Source organism: Brachycentrus maculatus, unplaced genomic scaffold (genome assembly GCF_059751285.1).
Source record: "Brachycentrus maculatus isolate JH-2025_06_01 unplaced genomic scaffold, ASM5975128v1 h1tg000049l, whole genome shotgun sequence".
NCBI lineage: Eukaryota > Metazoa > Arthropoda > Insecta > Trichoptera > Brachycentridae > Brachycentrus > Brachycentrus maculatus.
The window spans coordinates 1,120,311-1,145,600 of record NW_028280803.1 but is presented as its reverse complement, the minus strand read 5'-3'; positions in this window follow the sequence as shown (position 1 = coordinate 1,145,600).

The following is a 25,290-nucleotide window of genomic DNA, read 5'->3' as shown; positions in this document are numbered from 1 at the left end:
TTCTCTATAAAAACATCCTGAATACTGTCTTGAAATAACGAAACGGCAATGATATTGAATTTACCCTCTCATATAAATGAAGTATGTATATTTCTTGAAGAAATTCGGGTGTAAGTTATGGAACCTATAGAAGTTGTTTTCGAAAACTTTGCGGCTGCGGATCACGAAGAAAAACTGTAATATAACTGGCATTAAATATATGAGCTTTTCAGGCAAATAAAATTCATCGAAAGTTTTCAGTGCACATGAAAAAATGAAGGCTGGGATATGAGATCATAAAAATATTAATATATACTATTTTTATATACCTCAACACACCTCAACATAGATAAAAAAATTGGGGATGGAATTCAAGTCAATATTGGGCTGGTACACTGTCCAAAATGTGTGTGATATTTTTTTAAACCATGACGAATTCAACGGATCCGGTATTTCTCGCTAGAGAACCGAAAATCGGTAATATCGGATTTTGGTAACCTAAGGTAAAAGTTGTCATATCGCTCACTCCTTTCAACAACGTCATATATAAAAAAAAAACTAGATTTTTCTGGAGAAAGTTTAAAAATATATTAAAAATAAATATCAAGCCACTTATTGAACTTTTTACTGTGCAACAGATCTTTTAAGGTAAAACATGAATGTTTTTTCTCCATTTGAAAAATATTTAGTAAAATTAAAAACATAATTAAACAATACCTTTTCTTCGAAATGCAAGAACAACACTTTCTGCCCTGTAGCGGGTAAATATTAAGTTAAAAATATGCCGCTTTTGCATAGTACATTTTCTGGGCATTCCGAAAACATGCACAACTGAAAATTCACGATTTTTGATATATGCCGTTGTTGAAAGAAGTGAGCGATATAAGCCAGCCAATGCCAGGTTGTAAGCCCTGTTATCCTCAGACTTCCTTCGATCTTATTTAATTTAAAAACGACCTATACTTCACCTAAAGTTGAGACGAATATAATGTTTAGTTTTTTAAAGTTAATTTAATACAATTTCTATACTTCTTCTTTTTTTAAGAACTATGTCCTGTCATTCTCCGATCTGCTCCTTAGAGGTGGAAGACCAGCTATCTCTCCATCGTTTAGGTGGTCTTCCTGGGGGTCTGATCCTGCTTATGCTGCTGTCCGCTGCTATCCTCACCACTCGATCCGAACTCGCTCTCCCCACATGATTTCTCCGGAAACGTCTTTTTCTCTTCCCCATCGCACAACATCTTCAACAATTTCTATACATTTCTACTTAATATAATCTTATAATTTTAGTTACGCTGAGCCTCTCCAAAAAGAGACTGAGCTCTTGCGCTTGGAGAGGGGCTTTTTTTTAAAGTGACTAGTTATACATTTAAAAAAATACTACAGGGGAACAAATATTTTTATGCGGTGCGAGTGAGTTATCTTCATTACTTTTTTTTTATTGTCAATTCTGTATATGTATAGCGTTCGTTAAGTTTATTTTTTAAAGTGTTGGTGTCCTTTATATTTTTAATTTCTACTGTTGAATTTTTTTAAATTCCTTAGTTAATATTATTTTGATGGAACCGTATTGCTTTGCATTTAGGTATTTTAAAATACAAAATAATATAAAATAATTTATATCGAGGCACATTATATATCTATTTTGACATTGGTTTATTGTTATTTTCGACCTTCAGATTTTCGTGCCTATATAAATAATTTTATATAGCTTCCCAATTTCCCGAGCAATCGATGACGTGATTCCGCACAATCGCTTTTACGACCACATTTCCGAAACATTGAACAATTTTACATCACCTTAAAATGGCCCCATTATTTCCATTAGTTTGAATAATAATCTTCTTAAATATATCTAAATCGGTATTTTTACACGGTCTGCAAAATATTAATAAAAAATCCCGAATTGGTTCGAAAACATTAGCTTAATAAATATAAATATTCCAGGTTGTTCGTTCAAGGGTGAGATATCAAACGTACAAATTCAGAACGCGATAGTTAGCGTGGGAAGCCAAACCTGTTGTAAGCTCACTTTTTTTTGAATACCTAAAAATTTATATATTTATATATATATACTTTCTTATCTTTCGATAAAACTATTCTTTTCAAAACTGTTTTGTATTTATTTCGAAGTAAATCTAATTTTATCAAAACAAAACGGTGTTATAAGAAAAAAATCAATTGACTTAAACTTGTTACCTGGGTTTTAAAAAAAATTGTTTCGGGCTATCGATTATTCCGCCTCAAGTGTTTGATTATCTAGCAAAAAGAATATATACAAACAAAGAATATAAACAAACAAGACAAATTTACATTTTTTTACATCTCAACAAAGATGAAGAAGAATATGTAAATCTGGGTACTAGAGGGCTTATGACCTGTCACATGCTGATTTAATTGATCACTTTGCACTCGAGTAGCATTCACTATTCACTATTCCATGATTGACAATGATAACCACACTACTAAAATTTTTGGAAATCCCATATAAATCATTAATCTCATGACATGTTATCTATGGTTGGATTATGATAGATTTTAATTATCTTTTATTTGTATGTATGCAAGATCCTTACCGAATTATTTTACATCCTAAAAAACGCCTGAAAACATGATTTTAATTTTTTTTATGGAGCTTATAATTTGACAAGATTATTTTATTCACAACATTTTGAATGTGTCCAAATACTTAATCACAACTCAATATAGACGAAGAAGAATATTGAAGTTTGGGTTTTACAGGGCTTATGACTTAAGCTCTGTAACGCCATTCAAATTTTTCGATGTTAAAATGAGTTGGGTGTCTAATTGAGATGTCAAAAATGTAAAAATAGCTCCCAAGTAGAGAAATCCAGATTAACAAGTATTTGGGCACAGTCAAAATGTTGTGAAGTTTTAATTGAATTATTGCAACGGTAGCGGTCAGTTGGTGATCAAAGTTTTGGAACGCAGTTCGAAATTGCAAGAAAAGTTTATCTCTGGTTGAGTCAAGTACCTACCTGCGTGGGCTAACCACAGGTTAGGTGTTTTCGCACTGGAACCACTTATCATGATGGGGTTAACGCATGCGCGTTCGGTCTGGTACTGCGCGGCTTTTATGACACTTTAAGGTCGGCCCCGTCTTTACGACGCAGTGGCGCCACTAAATATGAAATTATGATAATGTAACCGGGCATAATCTTAAAAACTCCTCTAAAATGTATGAAGTCAAAGCTCGCGGTAATATATTGAGGAGCCTCTCGCAAAATGGCGGTGCGGACGCGTGTTTTTCGCAAATGTTGCGTTTACACATCGGCGAACAACATTTACAAAACATCCAGATAAACTAAAATCCCGCCATTTCAAAATTCTTAAATAAATCCAATTTATCTCATAGTTTGTATCAATAATCTAAAATAAACAAAGAATAATTACTTTCATCCTTTATTATTATGAACTTATATACGACATTTTTGTGTGCTATATTTTACTTACAGCATATACATACATAGATCCGCCTCCGTGGTTTGTGTTTAGCTGCCATGGTGGAGTGTTTAGCTATCGTGCTGGAGGTCCCTGGTTCGATTCCCAGGGGGGGGGGGTGAAAATAAATATTAGTGATTTTACACTTATATTTATTTCATATTACCCCCTGGACTGGTCCCTGAAGCGCAAGAGTGATCACCTTGCCTTCATGTAAGTAACGATCAAGATAACACTGCGTCAATATGATGCAGTGCCCTATGCACCATTGGGTGCGGATTGGGGCTAGAAGAAGAATATAAATACTTTTAATTGAAAATTGTATTTTATTAATTTTATTTTATCGAGTAAGTTTTCGATTATTTTGTATGTAATATATTTGAAGTAACTAACTTACTAACTAACCACTAAGCCGCTTCTCCACGGGTGTAGGCAGACAAATTATGGTTTTCATTCCCTGCCTTGTTGTTTAAAAACATTTTTTGAATTTGGTCGAGCCTCCCACCAGCCTGATGATGTTAGTAACGGCGAAACTCGGTCTCTGGTCAAATAATATATTTGTGGAAAATACTTAATAGTTTTAATTTTATTACGCATTATTATATATTTGGTGGGATGCTTGGTTATAAACCGATGACATACAACGTTTTGTCGGCGGCAACGACTCCAACGTTTGCGACTTAAGGTTGGAACGATTATATCATTTGCCACCAAAGGTTGGAACGATTCCATCTTTTGTCACCAAAGGTTGGAAAGATTCCATCGTTTGCCATCAAAGGTTGGAGAACGATTCCATCTTTTGCCACCAAATGTTGGAAAGATTCCATCGTTTGCCATCAAAGGTTGGAGAACGATTCCATCGTTTGCCACCAAAGGTTGGAGAACGATTCCATCGTTTGCCACCAAAGTTTGGTGCCGTGTAATGTTCCCGTGCGCAAGCACCTTTAATCCCCGTCTCATCACAATAATCCTCTCCGAACCTCTGGAACTTTAAATCTGGAGTTATAATCGTAAGGTTAGTGACAGCTTTCCAGGCGTGAGATTGCGTCATGAATAATAAAGGATAAGCAAATAAGAATGGAATGTCCTCCAGCATCCATTACGCGTGGGGGATGGGGGATCCGATCTCGGCACTGAATCGTGTGCGAATATACTAACTTACATACATTATAAAGCATCGTGGTTCCTGAATACAAATACTACTGATGAATAATAAAAACAATTTTTTATGCAGTGGAAATATTTAATATGCAAATATTAAAATTATACATATGGTTAATTTCTTCTTTTTATTTTTACTTATTAACATATTATTTTTTGACACCCCATCAAAGATGAAGAAGAATATGGAAGTCTGGGCATTTACGGGGCTGACGACCGACACTTCTCAAATTCTTGGAAGTTCTGTATATATAAACCAATTTAGAAACCTTGTTCTTGAATCACTAGAACTTCACTAGAGACATCTATTGGTGAGATATAAAGAAGTATTTTACTAAGCAGAAACTCTTATATTAGTATGTGAGGTCCGAATCCTGGATTATAATCACACACATGAGAAACGCCAGAAATTACCATTTTCATTTTTATTATTTAAATTTATTAACAACATTTTGAGTGTGTCCAAATAATATATCACAAAATCTGGATTATCTCCAATTACAGGAGTTATTTTCATATTATTTTTTGACATCTCATCAAAGATGAAGAAGAATATGGGGCTGACGACCATCATAGGCTGGTTTAAGTGATCACTTTACACACGTGTAACATTCACCAATTCTACCCATTATTGACAACCACACTACTCAAATGTCAGCCCCGTAAATGCCCAGACTTCCATATTCTTCTTCATCTTTGATGAGATGTCAAAAAATAATATGAAAATAACTCCTGTAATTGGAGATAATCCAGATTTTGTGAACAAGTATTTGGATACACTCAAAATGTTACTTTTTAACGTATCGTCATTTACGATTATTTTTATTTCTATTATATTTCTTCTTCTTCTTAAAAAAAAACTGTTTTAAAACGAACATGTTTTTACATATGATAGGTAAAAATATTATTCACAGGTAACATATAAACACATGCGCGTATTCAAATGCAATGTTGTGTTAAAATTTCAAAGCAATCGGTGATTAAATTTAAATGATCTTGAACAAATGAACGTTTATATCTTTGTATACAAACAAAGCATATTTCCTTTTTTTCTAACCCTTATCAACACCCGATGCCCTGAAAACATTCTGGTGAATGGAAATTGTACGTTTTTTCCTTAATTACATTTATTTTTAAATATTTAAAATATAAAAGTTTGTTTATATAAAATGCATTATTTCATTACTTTGATATGTTGTACGTCAATGCCAGAAAGAAATACTAAAATCGGTTATTATTTAAGAAAAACGTAGTTGATTTTATACAAAGGATAATTTTTTTTCAAAAAAGTCTTCGGCAATTTTAGTAACTAACCTATCATAAAAGGCAAAATAGAGGGTCGACGAGGTGTGGGCTGAAGATAGATCTCCTGGCTCCGGAATATACGAGATTGGACGGGGATCAGGCCCGTCAAGGCGCTGTGTAGAACTGCCCAAGACAAGGACAATAACTCTCAAGTCAACGTCAGGGGAACCTTACATGACACGCACAAAAGAAGAAGAATTTTATCCAAAGTTTAAGAAAAAACCTCAGCACTAAAACGGTTTATACATTGCTCACTCCTTTCAACAACTTCATTTATAAAAAATCGTCAATTTTCAGTTGTGCGTGTTTTTGGAATGCCCAATGAAAAATTTACTATATCCCAGCAAAAGCGGCATATTTTTAACTTAATATGGACCCGCTACAGGGCAGGAAGTGCTGTTTTTGCATTTTGAAGAAAAGGTATTGTTTAACATTTTTTAAAATTTACTTAATATTTTTCAAATGGAGAAAAAACCTTCAGGTTTTACCTAAAAAGATATGTTGCACAGTAAAAAGTGCAATAAGTGGCTTTATATTTATTTTTATATTTTTAAACTTTAAAAACGATCTCCTGAAAAATAGAGTTTATTGAAAATCATATTATAACGTTGTTAAAAGGAGTGAGTGATATTGCAAGACAGGACTCCAAAGATGGACCCCAATTTTTTTGAGATGGTGACCTTGAGAGAATAAATGAGGCGTTGGAAGACATAGCCGCTGTGGGGAGTAGAAACTGGCAGCAACCAGCAACCAACCAAAGGAAATGGAAAACGCCTATATCCAGCAGTAATATAAGGCTAAAGAAGAAGAAAAATAAGAATATAATTCTCTCAATATGAATATCTAAATATTCTGGGTATAAAAATGGTAGTGAGTGGGAAAACTTGGAACAATTGCAACATTTACTATCTTTTCTTCTTCTTCGTTAGCCGTCTCTCCACTGCTGGATGTAGGCCACCTTTAACATTTTCCGGACCCTTGTTTGGGCTTTTTCCATCCACTTACTACCCGCGACACTTGAAGTGGTTAGGGAGTGTGAATAGAATAAGCAAAAAAGGTATAGTAAAACTAAATTTATGGTGCGAATGTATGTATTTTCAAATAAAAGCAGAAGAAGACCGAGCAAAACTTGATAAAGCTAAGAATGTCAAATACTTAAAAGCGGTCAGGTCAGGAGTCAAAATAATCAGCTAGTATGTATAAGGAGATGCATAAATCTGAAAAAGGCGAAGATTATTTGCAAAGACAGTTTGGTATGGCGTTCTATTCTCCCTGCTTACCCTTACGGAGAAGTGGTATGATAGTTAGTCAGCTAGTCAATAATATTTTTCGAGTCAAACGAAATAAGGAAGTATTAATATTTTCAGAGCCTTCAGTTACTTTTTTATGTCATAATTAGGAGGGTAAAGCAAACAATATTTTCTTTTATTCATTTTTCTGTACTAAAAAAACTAATTAAAAATATTAAAAATAACACTGCATTAAACGTCAGTGTTATTTTTTAGTAAGTATCAACAATAACATCGTTTTAACTGACCGTTAACAAATTTGATGTTGGTAAACAAATTTCAAGTAGGCGGTACTTAAAAATGTATGATTTGATAATGGACTATGGACGGTTTACGTAATAAACTTGTGCTTTAAGGATAATCTAGAAATAAGGGGTGAGATGGGGTGAAGGTAGAGAGAAGGGGAAGAAAGGAGGTATTAATCCAACGGGGAATTATTTCTATTGAGCCCTTAAAGTAAAGTTAATCAAAGCATGCTTCATTGCTTTCTTATCTGCCTAAGTATCACAGATTTTGCGTAACTTGATTATAGAAATCAAGGTAAAATAAGAAGAAAAAAAACTTAAATTTGAGATTATTCGGAAAATGTGGTAAGCTAGGCTGAAAGATAATTTTATTTACATATGTAATTTTACCGGTTTTTATTAAAAACTTGATTTTACAGGGGATCGTTTTTAAAGTTAAAAATATAATACAATGTATTAAAAATATATATCAAGCCACTTATTGAACTTTGTACTGTGCAACAGATCTTTTTAGGTAAAACCAATTTCAAAAATATTTAGTATATTTGAAAAATAATTAAACAATACCTTTTCTTCAAAATGCAAAAACAACACTTTCTGCCATGTAGCGGGTAAAGATTAAGTTAAAAATATGGCAGTTTTGCTGGGATATAGTACATTTTCTGGGCACTTCGAAAACATACTTAACTGAAAATTGATGATTTTTTTTTATATATGACGTTGTTGAAAGGAGTGAGCGATATGTCCCGCCCATTGCCACCTGTGTCTTGCCACGCGATTAATGATATCCTCTATTTTAATTCTTTTCCTAATTTCGTCATTTCTTACTTTATCGCTCAGGGTTAAACCAAGCATCTATGCATCTATCTTAACATAGATCGCTGTATACATTATATTGAGAGTCTGGTATTCAGAAACATTTGACTTGCGTGGGTGGCTTATTTCATTTGAGCGCTTCAAGTGCCGAATTATCGTCAAGCTGAATTCTATCGCTCAAATCCACGGACGTTTGTAGTGAGAGGAATTCTCTCTTATCTCCCCCTGACTGCGCCTTCCAGTTGTATCGTGTTCTGGCATAACCATCGATTGTTTCCAGCCATTATTACGTTATGGTAATCTGGAACATTCCACCTGAGTGATACGCCATGATCTGAGCCAAGTACGTATTAGGAGGATGTATCGCTACCTCTACGAACGTGCGGATTCGACTGAAAGATCCAATTTTCGAGTAGATTCAATATTTTTAGATACGTGCGAAGATCTTAAAAATTACTAAAAAATACACAATTTATTTTAGGTGTGTCTCAAATCCTTGTTCACAAATATTGTTTCCCCACTTTTCCCCACAGGAGCTATTTTTAACTATTGGTTTGCAAAGATCTTAAAATTATATTGAGAAAATATATAACATTTAGGGTGTGTCCCAAATCCTTGTTCACCAATCTTGTTTTTTCCACTCAGGAGCTTTTTTTTACTATTGGTTTGCAAAGATCTTAAAATTATATTGAAAAAATATACAACATTTTGGGTGTGTCCCAAATCCTTGTTCACCAATCTTGATTTTTCCATTCAGGAGCTATTTTTAACTATTGGTTTGCAAAGATCTTAAAATTATATTGAAAAAATATACAACATTTTGGGTGTGTCCCAAATCCTTGTTCACCAATCTTGATTTTTCCACTCAGGAGCTATTTTTACAATTTCATCAATCATTCGGCAGTCACTTTGTGGCAATATTTATCCATTTTTAATTTAAATCTTACCCAGTATATACCACTATTAATTGAAATCCATTGTGACAAGAGTTTTGATGCATTCCGCATTATTTTCAAACACCGCATTTCTAAGGAGATACGGTGTTTGAAAATGATGTGGAATCCATCAAAATACGTAGGTACTAAAATAGATTTTAAGAAATAGAGGTGTTAACCAAGCTATTTTTACATTTTTTTAGGATGTCAAAATATAAATTAACTTCTAATTCCAAGCAGCATAAAAATTGTAACTCACGTTTTCAGGCATCTCCTAGTATGTGTCATAATTTGGTAAGGATTTTGCATACATTTAAAATAAAAGAGTCTCATCAAAAAATGTGAGAAACTTTATCAAAACGACTTTTAATCAATACAAATTGTGACAACTATCCTTAGGGAGAACAATCCAGTACCTATCTGATAAAACAAATTAAAATAACAGTTTTGTAAACTAAAAACACGATGTTTAATAACACTGGCCAACAATGATTTTGTAACTGAAATTTTGATGACTGATTTGGACTAAGTTAATCGTTCTTATTCAAAGTCTATATGGTGACAAGCTTGTATCACGTCAAGTTTTGATGTTACAGTCATATTATAGATTGTACGGACCCCATACGTTGAAACCGTAACAGTGGTTGGTATCTAGACATGTTTAGTCTAAGGTGTAAGGGATCCAAAAAAAGTATTGATAATTATGGAGTAACAGTGAAAATATATTAACTTATTAAAATTAAATACGATAGCATTATATGTTTATATATATTTATACATAAATAATAAGATAAACTTCAGTCAATATCAGAGTTAAAAACATCCATAACTAAAAAATCTGACAAGCTACATTTTTTTTGCTTTCGTTTTTGAATTCAGCTATGCAAAGTGCATAAAGATCAGGTATTTTCATGCCAGTTACAGTATAAAAGTTGTTAATTGTGGGCCAGTATAATAGGCAAAATTGTAAATGTTACACAAGTGAATGAAGTTATCACTTAAATAATAAAAATGCCAGGTTGTAAGCCTTGGGACGCACAAATTTTCATCGTTTTTCGTATAAAAAAAGATAGATGCTTCATCTCAAGTTGAGACACATATAAAATATATTGATATAACAATCCCGAGGGAGAATAATTCAGTGTCTGATATAATATATTTTTTTTCAAACCCTTATCCGCACCCCAATGGTGCATAGGGCACTGTGTCATATTAACGCAGTGTTATCTTGATCGTTTACACATGAAGTAAAGGTGATCAGCCCTCCGCTTCAGGTACCAGTCCAAATATTACAGTGAAAAAATCACTTATATTTATTTTACCCCCCTTGGGAATCGAACCCGGGACCTCCAGAACGGTAGCCGAGCGTGCTGACCATTACACTACGGAGACGGATATAATAAATAATACAAAAATACTACATTGTCATTATTAGGACTTGCCATGCCCTTTTTTCAGAAATTTTTAACCCCTTTTCCCAAAATATGACAATAAGGGATATATGTATTACATCACGCATCGTCTTGGGTAGAGTGAAACAAGAAACATCAGCCGAATGTAAATTTATTACATCAACAGACCAAAATCATGTGTGAGAGAATCTCAAAAATATATAATAAAATTCACAGGAATGATCGTATACTCGAGATTGAAGATTCTAGAAAAAAAAACAATTCATTTTTATTTAAACAATATCGAAAACAAACAAACATGGAAATAATAATGATAAAAATTCTTACAAGGAGTTTGCTACTGAAGAAGCCGGTATAACGCGCATTCACAATATTTCGCAATAATAATAATAATAATAAAACACTTACCGCACCCCAATGGTGCATAGGGCACTACTTCATACAAACGCAGTGTTATCTCGATCGATTATACATGAAGGAAAGGTGATCAGCCCTCCACTTCTGGTACCAGTCCAGTATCTGATAATATTAGAGTGAAAAAAATCACTTATATTTATTTAACCCCCCTGGGTATCGAACCCGGGACCTCCAGAACGGTAGCCGAGCATGCTGACCATTACACTACGGAGGCGGACAATAAGCCTGCCAAATATGTATGTAACATGCATGTGCCTAATATGTATTTTTTTCTGTACATGAAGTTTAAATAAATAAAAAAATAAAAACATACGTTTATTCAATCTCAACTCCGGTACACAATCTTTGAAATATCAGATTTGTACCCTGGATACGGGAATGCTCACATAGCTGCCGCTAAATTGATTTCACGGTTGGGGTATTATTATCAAAGTGATAGAGTGACGGGAGACAGGGAAGGGGTAGAGATGTACGGAAGAGTTGGGTTGGCGATTATGTCGTCTGCTTTGACGATAATCAGTCGCTCATTCATTCGCGGCGCGGCCTTCTGCGCGATCGGTCACGCTGCGGCCAGCCATGCGGGAGACGATAGCTTCTTTAGTGGGTTTTTGACAACCCTGCGAAAACTACCCTTTATAATAAATAGTTTGATTTGAATATTGACATCATTAACTTTGCTGATCATATTGATATATTTTGTTGAGAAATAAAAAGACTTTGTTTTTTGATCCACTCACATTTTTATCAACCAACTAGTTTCGGCAACAACCTGTTGCCCTCTTCAGGGTTTAATAAATTAAATGTCCAGAGTAATATTAAATGAATTAAAGTGAAAACTCACATATACATTTTTGTTGGACCTCCCCCCCCCTGGAGATCGAACCAGGGACCTCTAGTACGGTAGTTGATCGTGCTGACCATCGCACTACGGAGCCTAAGTATTTGGACACACTTAAAATGTTGTAATCACTGAAAACCTCAAATTAAATATCCGAAGTGAAGTTGGTCTTAATTGCCTAGAGGCGAGGTAATCGATCAGTCACAAAGTTAATAATGTTTTTAATATACAAAACACAGTAATATTTGTTTTTACCCGCCTGAGAATCGAATCCAGGACTTCCAGAACGGTTGCAATTGATACGATGAGCCATTTATTTGATTCAGATCAGAATGTATTGTAAGTATATTCCATTAAATGCGCGTTACTCCGCAAATGTATGTATTCCATGTTAGAAAATAAGCGGTAAATTATCACTAAGGAATTATTATCTCAGCTGATGTTTGAATTGTAAGTATATTCCATTAAATGCGCGTTACTCCGCAAATGTATGTATTCCATGTTAGAAAATAAGCGGTAAATTATCACTAAGGAATTATTATCTCAGCTGATGTTTGAATTGTAAGTATATTCCATTAAATGCGCGTTACTCCGCAAATGTATGTATTCCATGTTAGAAAATAAGCGGTAAATTATCACTAAGGAATTATTATCTCAGCTGATGTTTGAATTGTAAGTATATTCCATTAAATGCGCGTTACTCCGCAAATGTATGTATTCCATGTTAGAAAATAAGCGGTAAATTATCACTAAGGAATTATTATCTCAGCTGATGTTTGAATTGTAAGTATATTCCATTAAATGCGCGTTACTCCGCAAATGTATGTATTCCATGTTAGAAAATAAGCGGTAAATTATCACTAAGGAATTATTATCTCAGCTGATGTTTGAATTGTAAGTATATTCCATTAAATGCGCGTTACTCCGCAAATGTATGTATTCCATGTTAGAAAATAAGCGGTAAATTATCACTAAGGAATTATTATCTCAGCTGATGTTTGAATTGTAAGTATATTCCATTAAATGCGCGTTACTCCGCAAATGTATGTATTCCATGTTAGAAAATAAGCGGTAAATTATCACTAAGGAATTATTATCTCAGCTGATGTTTGAATTGTAAGTATATTCCATTAAATGCGCGTTACTCCGCAAATGTATGTATTCCATGTTAGAAAATAAGCGGTAAATTATCACTAAGGAATTATTATCTCAGCTGATGTTTGCTCCGCTAGAGTCCTCGGCGTTCGGTGAATACGCGCAGGACTGGATCAAGGATTAATTTAGGATGCGACCACTAATATTTGCATTAAATAAACATTGACTATGTAATTTAGATATGATATGTTAAAATCAAACACTGATTTTTTCGTATTTCATTGTTGAGTGTACTTAACTGTATTTCATTGTTGAAAAACAATGAAATACAAGAATTTGAGTAGTGTGGTTGTCAATAATGGGTAGAATTGGTGAATGTTACACGTGTGTAAAGTGATCACTTAAACTAGCCTATGACGGTCGTCAGCCCCGTAAATGCCCAGACTTCCATATTCTTCTTCATCTCTGATGAGATGTCAAAAAATAATATGAAATTAACTCCTGTAATTGGATATAATCCAGATTTTGTGAACAAATAATATTTGGACACACTCAAAATGTTGTTGAAAAACACATAAAAATAAATTTTGTGCCAATATTTTCGCCTTGTTAAGGCATTTTCAGACGAATGTCAACTGAAAATTGACATTCGTTTGAAAATGCCATAACAAGGCGAAATAATAGTATGAAATTTTATTTTGATGTGTTTTTTTAACGATAAAAAATAATGCAATATTTTTTATTGTTAAAAACCGCTGATTATTCCGAATTTTGATATATCACTCACTCCTTTCAAGAACGTCATAAATCAAAAAACTTGATTTTTCAGGAGAACGTTTTTAAAGTTTAAAAATATAACACAATGTATTAAAAATAAATATCAAGCCACTTATTGAACTTTTTACCATGCAACAGATCTTTTTAAGTAAAACCTGAAGGTTTTTTCTACACTTGAAAAATATTTTGTATATTTATAAAAAAAAATAAACAATACCTTTTCTTTAAAATGCAAAAACAACATTTTCTGCCCTGTAGCGGGTCAATATTATGCTAAAAATATGCCTCTTTGCTGGGATATAGTACATTTTCTGGGCATTCCGAAAACACGCACAACTGAAAAATGACGATTTTTGATTTATGACGTTCTGGAAAGGAGTGAGCGATATCTGATCATGCCAAGTTTTCCTCATTCATTTTAACTCTTGATTCGCCCAATTTTTTACCATTCTTTCTTCACTTATTCTATTCACATGCCCAAACCATCTCAATACATCTTTCTTAATTTCATCGGTAATGTTCATCTCAGCCTCGAATAACTTCCTTGTATCACCATCCGAACATCTATCATGGATAGTTTTACTGCACATTTGTCTAAACTATTGTATATATTTTTAAATATGTAAATATAGGAATTGATGAAAAAAATATCGTTGAAATCCGACATTTGATATGCGAGAATAAGTCATTTGTGCAGAATAAAATGATCCCTAATTCGTCCCTGCAGGGAGGTTTACGATTGTATGAATCATACGAATATAGGGTAGTATGGGCGGATAAACCAAGAAAATTTTTCCGTCATGCTCCGTTTCTTTGTAGCTAATGTTACTTGTGCCTACGCTCATGACGGAAGCAAATAAATGAATATTATCTTCCGCGGAGGCTGTTCATATATTCCTGCATTCCTGGCAACGTCAGGGAAGTGGAGATGGGCTACATGTTATTTATTCATTATCCTGTTATTTTGAGAAATCTGCTTTGTATTAAAGTAAAAATGAGGAAAATTCAGCGCAGATTTTGTACGGCTGAAGCTTGGTAATTGAGACGTCGACTGTAATTTGAAACGTTGTAAAAGACAAGGTATGTATATATACAAGGATGTGGATGATGAAAATAATGTTACATTTTGTATTTGTTTTATTTTTGGTTACACTGTCAATTTTTTTTATCATAATTAGCTTTTTCAATTACTCATTACATTTTTTTATTTTTTACAATCGTTTTATTTAATTAATTTATTTGGCAGTTAATTGGTGAAAGGATGTTCCTGCCAGTGTCAAATATTATTTTTATTTACCAACAAAATAAATATATAAAATAAAAAAATAATTAAAACTAAAATTTTAAACTTTAAATTCGTTTAGCTGTATCATTTTAGAAATGATGACCCCAATTCTAGAATTAAATTCAGAAAGGAAGGTGGATACTTGGGTGGGAGTTTGATTCCTGCTTGTCAGTTTTATCTTTGTAATATGTTGTAAAAATAAATAAAAAAACACATATATATATATATATACATATAATTTTTTTTAGTATTGACTGTTTGTAATCAAATTGTTTGTTTTTTTTTATCAAATTGATCAAGTTTTCGATTTGAAGTAATCAATAAATGTTCAATTACTTGACTGCTTCACACTCAAACTACTCGTTGTATTACAAAAATATAGTAAATATTCCAGTAAAAAAATCACCCATATTTATTCGATCGCCCCTGGGAATCGTACCCGGGACTTCCAGAACGGTAGCCGAGCGTGCTGACCATTACACTACGAGGGCGGACAAATATTTAAACCGTTAGTAAAAAGGGTCGTTGACTGAAACTTGATAATTATGAACATGTCTTTTTTCCATCTATTAGTTTATAAATCCAGAAAATTTCCCAACCGCAAAAACCACGGTATTATAATATATGTATATCAATATTTCAGATACAAACCCTTTTATCTAATTCAGGGCCATTCTGGACTATCAAAAGGGAATGTTTACTCAGAAGTCTTGGCTAAGCCTCTCCCATGACCCTTGCTTAGAAACCGGAAATAATTTATACAAGAACTATGTTACAATATATAAAATCTTCTTTCAGTACTTGCACTACTTAAAAGGCAATTTAATTAATTATAAAAGTACTTTATTTATATTTTTATAACGACCCTGTTTCTATTCAATTAGATGAGATGGGGTTGTCAATCAGTCAATCGACTATACTTTTAACTTTACAAATAGCTGTTCCCTGAAAATTGATTAAAAATGGCTCTTGTAGTATTTAATGGTTCAAAAACAGACTATTTAAAGAATATTTTTATTTTTACCATGTAAATTTTTATTTTTACCATTTCCTATGTGGATAATATGGAGTGCACAAACTGTCTCACATAGCTCATTTATTTGTCTTATTCTAAATAAGACACCACTAAATCCGATAGACCTTTATGTCCTATTGCCTCATGTATTTTTATCACCGAATACCATCTTTTGCACATTCTGTTTCCAATTATAATCTTTCTTTTAAAAAAAATGGACATACCCACACTAAATGATTTTCCCTGTTTTGCTTCTTTATATCGACTATTTCATAAATGATACTACATATATGTCGCCTAATTTCAAAATCAGCCAGATCCATGTTAGTCGATTTTACAAAACATGCGAAATTCTCCGGGTAACATTTATGTTTCAAAGATTTGTCTATCTTTAGATAAAATATTATGAAATAGAGAATTTTCCCATTTTCTTGGTTTTTTTTTTCAGTTTTTTAAAAAAAAAACACGACACACAAACCGATAATGACGTCATCTTAATTTTTGACCTATCCCCGCTCTTTGATTGGCCGATATGTGTCAGAAGTTTCATGAATATAGCGGAATTTGATATACAACGCTGTTTTTAAGTATTTTTTAGCAAGGTTTTCAAGTACATAAATATTTTAAACAATAAAACCCACAATTGGCATTCCGATGGAGTATTTATTTTAAAATCTTATAATATTGGATCTGGCGGATTTTGAAAGTAGGCGACACATATGTTCCATCCACAGGTATAAATATAAAACTGTCCACTACATGTGCATTTCGTTGTCCGAAACATCTAATAACGTGGGCTTAGTCAATATGATATAATATTTGTGCATCTGAATTGATTTAGCAGAGGCACATTGTCATTAGATATTTGCACTAACAATGCAATTGATTTCAATGACTATCGAATATTCGGTATCAAGTGCAATTGAGGAGTATAAAATGGAAGCAATTTAAACCTTATTCCTATTCTGCTTACGTTGTAATAGTGACTTTTTTTTATTATCATGACTTTACATCATTTTGGTGATCCAGTTATAAAGTAAAATAGCCCGCCACTTAATTTTCTTTAAACTCTGGTAACATTTAACGTATTTTTTGTTGTTGCTTAAAATACCGTTTTCGTATTGAACAAATGACCTTTACTCAAAAATAAGAGTTATTGAAAGTCAAGAAAAAGAGTTTTTTCAGTACATATGTTTTTTTTAAATTGTGCGCGGACAACACGTATAGCTTCTCGTAGAGCCAGTAGCGTACTAATTATTTGAGAGTACACTCTTAAATTATATTAAGTTTTAAATAATGTTAAAAATAAATATGAGAAAATAAATATAGCATATAAAATATTTCGGTATGAATCTTACATACGTTTCATGAAGATCTTTGCTGAAAAAACTCCACTCAACCATATTTGGAACCAAGACTTCGCATGTGAAAGAAGGTGTCAGTTGTAAGGTAAATACAACATCTGAATATAAATAGATGGTGCCGAGAACTCACACACGAAAAAAACATGTAAAATATATTACATATATGAGTTCAAAATCTGAGTAGTGCGGTTTTCAATCATGGTTGGAAATGTTAATGTTTTAGTGCATAAAATGATCACTTAAACCAGCCTATGGTAGGTCGTGGACAGCCTATGAAAGTACCCAGATAACCGTATTCTTCTTCATCTATGTTGAGATGTCAAAAATAAACTTCCGAAATTTGAGTAGTGTGGTTGTCAAACATGAGTTGAAAAGTAAATGTAACACGCAGATAAAATGATTTCCCATATACTCAGACTTCCTTCCATATTCTTTTTTTTTTAATTCAAGTTTTATGAGGTAAATACCACTATTTCTTATAATCCATTGTGACACGTGTTTCGATGCGTTCCGCATCATTTTAAAACACACCATTTTACCAAAAGTGACTGCCGAATCAATTAATAAAATTCCATATTCTTTTTAATTTATTTAGAGATATGTAGATACCAATATGAATCAGTTTAATAATTAATATATGGACTCGTTACTATGTCAAATTTTAGCAGGTTTCGTGAATACGATCAAATGGCTCTTATTAATCTTGCTCTATTATGACAGTGCCATCAACCGTGGGTAATTTAGATAGGAAATTGGTTGAATCATTGTTGTGATTTCTGATCAACGAGCGCAGCTTGTATTTATTGCAAACATGTCATTAGGCCGCACAGCGACTGATTGCATAAAATGTCAGTGACACTATGCGATGACTGGGCCTTAATTGTAAGTACTGTGGATTGCACACAATGGGATACTCAAATGGCCTTTTATAATAATTTATTATCTATGGAAAAAATACAAGTAATAAATATAATAATATAGAAATAAAACCCTTATCCGCACCCCAATTGTGCAAAGGGCACTGCTTCATATAAACGCAGTGTGTTATCTTGATCATTTACAAATGAAGGAAAAGTGATCAGCTCCCCGCTTCAGGTCCAGTCCAGGGTAATATTGAATAAATATTACAGCGAAAAAATCATAAATATTTATTTGACCCCCCCTGGGGTTCACACCACGGAGGCGGACAAAAATGAATATAAATGGAATAAATATTTTATTCTCAATATTATATTTAAAGCATTTACTTTGTGGTAAGTCATTTTAACTTTTTTTTTTTTTACAAAAATGTTAAAATATTAGTATATAACCACTCACCGAGATTATTTTGCCTACCAGTTTCGAGACGTACCCGTCTCTTCGTCAAGACAATCACTACCACAGCATGCAAACAATACCACCCTTCACCACCATGGCACCATTTACACACTTAAAACTACTGTTTTAAAGTCTGAGCATCCCAAGGTTTCAACCTGCTATTTGACCAGATGATTATCGACAGCTGGTTTTGTTTAAAAATAAATAACATTATATTCAATAATTTTATAAACATATATTCAAAACGATTTAACGATAGCAAAATGCAATACCAAATAATTTTTACAAAACTTTTACAAAAAAATATGATCAAAATGATTTTACAATAGCAATATATGATACCGAATAATTTTAACATAACTCCAAATATTTAAGAACCAAATATTTCAATAACCTTCCATAATATAAAAAAAACGTAAATTTTTTTTTTAATGCCTTTTATAACTAACTAACAAACTAACCATCGCGCCGCTTCCCCGCAGGGGTAGGCAGAGAGCGCCACACCACTCTGTCCTTGCAAACATTCTTCGCCTCTTCCACGTTCATGCATCTCCTCATACATACCCGCCGATTGTTACGACTCCTAACCTGACCACTTTCAAGTATTTGGCATACCTGATCGTGCCATGTTTTTCTCGGTCTTCCTCTGCTTCTTTTCCCGCTAACATTCGCCTCATAAATTTGTTTTACCGTTCTTTCCTCACTCATTCGTTCTACATGTCCAAACCATCTCAACACACCTTTCTTAATTTTATCGATAATGCTTATCTCAGCTTTGCATTCCTTCCTTATTTCACTATTCGCACATCTATCATACATCGTTTTGTTACACATTCTTCTGAGAGATCGCATTTCGACTGCATTCAGTCTACTTTCATCCTTCTTTTGCCAACTCCATGTTTCACTTCCATACATTAGAGTTGGAACCAGGACTCCGTTGTGCACTGCCAGTTTAGCTTCCGCTGATAGGTTTTTACTTGCTATAACTGATTTCAGTGCACCGTTCACTTTGTTCCCAGTTTGTATCTTTATCAATCTTTCCATCCCTAGAAAAAAACTATTATGTCATTAAATAGTTTAACAATAAACGATGAGTGTAAGTCCCTCTCCAAGCACAAGAGCTTAGTCTCTTTATTGTAGAGGAAGAGCTTAACTAGTATTAAGATATGTTAAAAGTAGAAATGTCAAGAGAATTAATTAAATTATATTATTACTTTTCGACCAATAGCCACTTATGGGATTGAGGCAAGAGCAGATACTTCCAGAACAAAATCTCGACTTCGAGGACTCTCCGATCCATAACCGGAAACACATTGCGAGACCGAGTAAGAAATACCGACATCCGGAGCATGTGTAAGACGGAGGATATCGTGAGGTGGGGACGACAAAGAAGGCGATACTAGAAGAAACATATAAACAGAATGTCAGAAGACAGACTTCCATGTTTCGCCCTCCAAGGCAACCCTGAAGGACGCAGACCCCCAGGCAGACCTCCGAAAAGATGGAAAGACAGCTGGGAGTCAACATCTTTAGAGTGACATGCGGAGACACAAACAGATCCCTAGGATCTACAAAAAGAAGAAGAAGATAATTTTTTTTGAAACAATGAATTTTTTTTGGCATATCAACATAGATGAAGAAGAATATGAAAGTCTGGGCATTTACGGGGCTTACGACCGTCATAGGCTGGTTTAAGATTGACAACCACACTACTTAAATTCTTTGAACTTCAAGATATATTGATCGAACTATGTTCTACGTCTATGTTGAGATGTCAAAAAAATTATGTAAAAAATAACTCATAATTGGAGTTGATCCAGATTTGTGTACTGGAAGTATTTGGACACACTCAAAATGTTGTTTCAATTTTTTTATGATTATTATTTACTACCCCTGGGAGTGCGCGTACCACTAATTGAGAAACACTGTCTAAGAAAGTGCCTCTAGGAATGTTTACAATGGCAACTTGAACAACTTTGATTTACATTCCGAATCCTTCAAATAATATTTTATACAACAGTAAATTTTCAGTTACTTACTGTATAGACGGAATAAAAAAAGCGTAATCCCCTTTTGTATCGTAACTCCACAAACACAAATCTATTCTCGAATTCCGCAAACATCCTGTGCTTTTCCTATCTCTACAGCTTTCAGTTTCCAGGGGCATTGAATTCTTACAATTCAGAAATATTTGCGGTTTGCGGTTAGAGAAAATACCAAAAATCCATGGCTGTACAGCCTACCGCCTACGGTAAGTCGTATTGCGAAATGGTTTATTATTAAATTTTTTGACATCTCAATAACGATGAAGAAGAATATGGAAAGCACGATATTTAAAGGTCTTATGACCTAAGCTTTTAGGGACCATCCTGTAACCACAATCCGTGATAGTTCATAAGGAACTCTCCCGAGAGATAATATCATACGTTATAAAAAAAGTGAAGAATGTCCTTCGCTAAGATAAACTAAGCTAGGGCACCAAATAATGAACATTTCATTGTAGTGGAACTGAAGGGGCTGTTTGACGACAGTTAACAGTCCGGCTTCTCCTGAGGAGTTTTACTTAGTTTTCTCCCAGCAATGAGCAAATGCTGTGAAATTCCTGATTGATACACACTAGCTTATCCTTACTGTTCAAATACGAAAATAAAACATGTTTTTAGCTGTAAAGAACGAAAATCCACATGATCTTTAAACCTTGTACATAATTCTTCAAACCCTTATCTGCAGCCAATGGTGCATAGGGCACTGCATCATATAAACGCAGTGGTATCTTGGTTGTTAACACATGAAGGAAAGGTGATCACCTCTCCGCTTGAAGTACCAGCCCAGCGTAAATATTGAATAAATATTGGTGAAAAATAACTTTTATTTATTTGACTCTCCCCCCTGGGAATCGAACTAGGGACCTCCAGTACGGTAGAGCGTGCTGACCATTACATTACGGAGGCGGATAGTAATAATAAGCGTAAGGTCTTAATAAGCAAGGTAAATAATAAATGCGACTTCCATCTTTTACAAAAAAACACAAGAGGTGGAGTAAAATGTATGATTGATAAGTAAGTATTGTTGAAACAAACTTGTGCAGCTCAAACGACGGAAAACAAAAACAGCATTTACATAAATCGCTTTAACGTTTGGTTGATTTTTCGCTGAATGAAGTCATTCATCCGTACGTAATAAATAATTCAAAGCAGACGTTCTATTTACGCATAAATTTACCGCAAACAAATACGCTTTGGAGCACATCGCGGATGCCTCTACATCCTCTCCCTTTCATCGGCACAATAGCTGTCACTCCAGCATCCAAGCTCACCCGCCATTCCATGTACTAGGACAGGTACGAGTATACGCCAAAAAAAAAATAACCAAGCAAAACCAAAAGACAGGATAACAAAAGATATTCGTAAAAAATCTAGCTGTAAAGATAAATGCTATTCGGTTTTTACTAGACACTATGCGAAAATACATATCGCTCACTCCTATCAACAACGTCATGTATCAAAAATCGTCAATTTTCAGTTGTGCATGTTTTTGAAATGACCAGAAAATGTACTATATCCCAGCAAAAGCGGCATATTTTTAACTTAATATTTACCCGCTACAGGGCAGAAAGTGTTGTTTTTGCATTTTAAAGAAAACGTATTGTTTAATTATTTAAAAAAAAATACTTAATATTATTCAAATGGAGAAAAAACCTTCAGGTTTTACCTAAAAAGATATGTTGCACAGTAAAAAGTGCAATAAGTGGCTTGATATTTATTTTTATATTTTTAAACTTTAAAAACGATCTCTTGAAAAATCAAGTTGTTTGATATATGACGTTGTTGAAAGGAGTGAGTGATATGTTTGAAATTCTTCCTTCTTATTGGCTACATTCTCAATTTATTGTCTTTGTTGACTGGTAGGATCAGCTCTCCTCGTCTTCAGTCTTTCGTCTATAGGTCTTTCCATCATAGCAACGTCGCCTAGAACATTTATTATTATTTATTGTTTCGTCATTAACTTTGTGCTATGACATGATTAAACTAAAATAAAACACTCGTTTTTTTTTACCACTTCCTTGTACCAAAACCTTGTTCTTAAATCACTAGAACTTCACTAGAGACATCTATAAAAGAAGCTTTTTTTTTAGCAGAAACTCTTTTATAAGTATGTGAGGTCCGAAACCTGGATTATAATCACACAATGAGGAACGCCAGAAAATATGTTTTTCAATTTTTTCTATTTAAGCAAGAACAAGGTTTATAAATTGGTTCATATATATAGAATTTCTAAGAATTTGAGTAGTAACCACACTACAACCGTCAATAATGGGTAGAAATGGAGAATGTTACACGTGTGTAAAGTGATCACTTAAACCACCTATGACGGTCGTCAGCCCCGTAAATGCCCAGACGTTTATATTCTATTCTAATTTCATATTCTTCTTCACCTATGATGAAATGTCAAAAAATAATACGAAAATATTTCATGATGTTTTTAAAATAATTTCATTAATTCATTCGGCATTAAATTTGCATTTACTAATATCTATCCATTCTAAATTTAATTTTAATTTGGTACATAGTACTACTCATTAAGTAAAAATAGTGGTTACTTTACCAAGTAAAACAAAAATTAAAATAATTTGATTCAGAGTAATCAAAAACTTGAATGTAAAATAGTGTATATGTTTTCTTTTCTTTGCGATTTATTACCAGGATCATTCTATTTCTTTATTGTAAAATACACGTTTCCGCAAAATGTCCTGACAAGCCCATGTTTATTCATGCTGTGTAAGAATGGTCGGTCCGAGTCCTGAAGGAAGGGCTATTGTTGTGAGATGGGATTTGAATATCCCCTTACTCGCTTAGTATCGTATTTCACTTCTCCGTGATGGGCTGCTAAGCTAGTGATCGGTCGGAATTTGCATTTGCCTTGCTTATTTTATTTTCATCTGAAAAAGGACTTGCTTGAGTTCGTTTTTTTTCACAATTAATACAATTTATCGCCACTTTGAATTTTTTTTCATCTCTAGCAGAGGCTAGTTTGTTAGATTGTTTGATTGTTTAGTATGTTTGTTAGATAGTTTGTTATTGTCTTAGAAAAAACTCCTTAAAAAAAGTTGATTTTCAAAAGCTTGTTATTCTTCAAAGTGCTTCTTCATAGACGTCTCATAAAAAGGACTTATTTGAAAAATATTTTATTATAACTTAATTATAATGTCTACCGGTTTCGAAGCTAACCGCTTCTTTATCAAGACTGATTAATAGTATTAATCAGTATTGATAAAGAAGCGGTTAGCTTTGAAACCGGTAGACATTATAATTAAGTTATAATAAAATATTTATAGTGATTTTAAAACAAAGTTACATTTTGATTATAAAATGGACTTATTTGAGTTCAGTTTTTTCTCACAATTAATATAATTTATTGTCACCTTGAGAGTTTTTGCATCTGTATCCCCGGTTTTATTTTTATAAAATTTTCTTAAAAACTCTCTCGAAAACAGGAACTTTATGTTTTTTTTCCTAGACGAATTGATAAAAACAACAAAATCTAATATGACTTTAATTTTAAAACATTGGAAGTTCTAAGTAACAGAAGGTGTCTTCAACTACTCTCTCCGCCATGAGCAATGTTGATATTATTTTCAATCAGATGGCGCTGCCATTGCTATAAAAAAACATTTTATTAACTGTCACGGGTAAAAAGACCAGGTGCAAAAACTCGTACGTATTCGAATGCAGCGTTGTGACCTTCTTGAAACCCTTATCCGCACCCCAATAGTGCATAGGGTACTGCATCACATAAACGCTGTGTTATCTTAATCCTTATTAAATGAAGGAAAGGTGATCAGCCCTCCGCTTCAGGTACCAGTCCAGGATAATGTTGAATAATTATTAAGAGTGAAAAATCACTTTTATTTATTTGATCCCCCCTGGGAATCGTACCCGGGACCTCCAGAACGGTAGACGAGCGTGCTGACCATTACACTACGGAGGCGGAGGCGTGCGACAAGATCAGTGAATAAATTTTACAGAATTTTAATTTTCGTTTGTAACGATTATTTTGAAGTTATTTTAATGTATTTCTTATATTAGAATGTACAAGTTTAAGCGATTCATTTCTTATCTTCACAGCAGTGCTGTCGGAAGGAAACCAGTAGTTATTTCCTGTCAGACAGATATGAAAATACTTTTCGAGACTTCTGTAGTATGAAACTTTAGTTATTAACTATTCTTGTACCATAATATACAATCGCATTCGTAAATTCTGCAGAAGTTCTACATTTACGTTAGGCAACTTCCATCTTTAAGTTCTGTATATATTCGTTTTTTTTCATTTTTTTAATTTTCCTACTTTTGATTCAGTCGATTTTTTGAGTTTTTAGTACAAATACAGTGACATATCGCTCACTCCTTTCAAGAACGTCATAAATCAAAAAACTTGATTTTTCAGGAGAACGTTTTTAAAGTTTAAAAATATAACACAATGTATTAAAAATAAATATCAAGCCACTGATTGAACTTTTTACTGTGCAACAGATCTTTTTAGGTAAAACCTGATGGTTTTTTCTCCATTTGAAAAATATT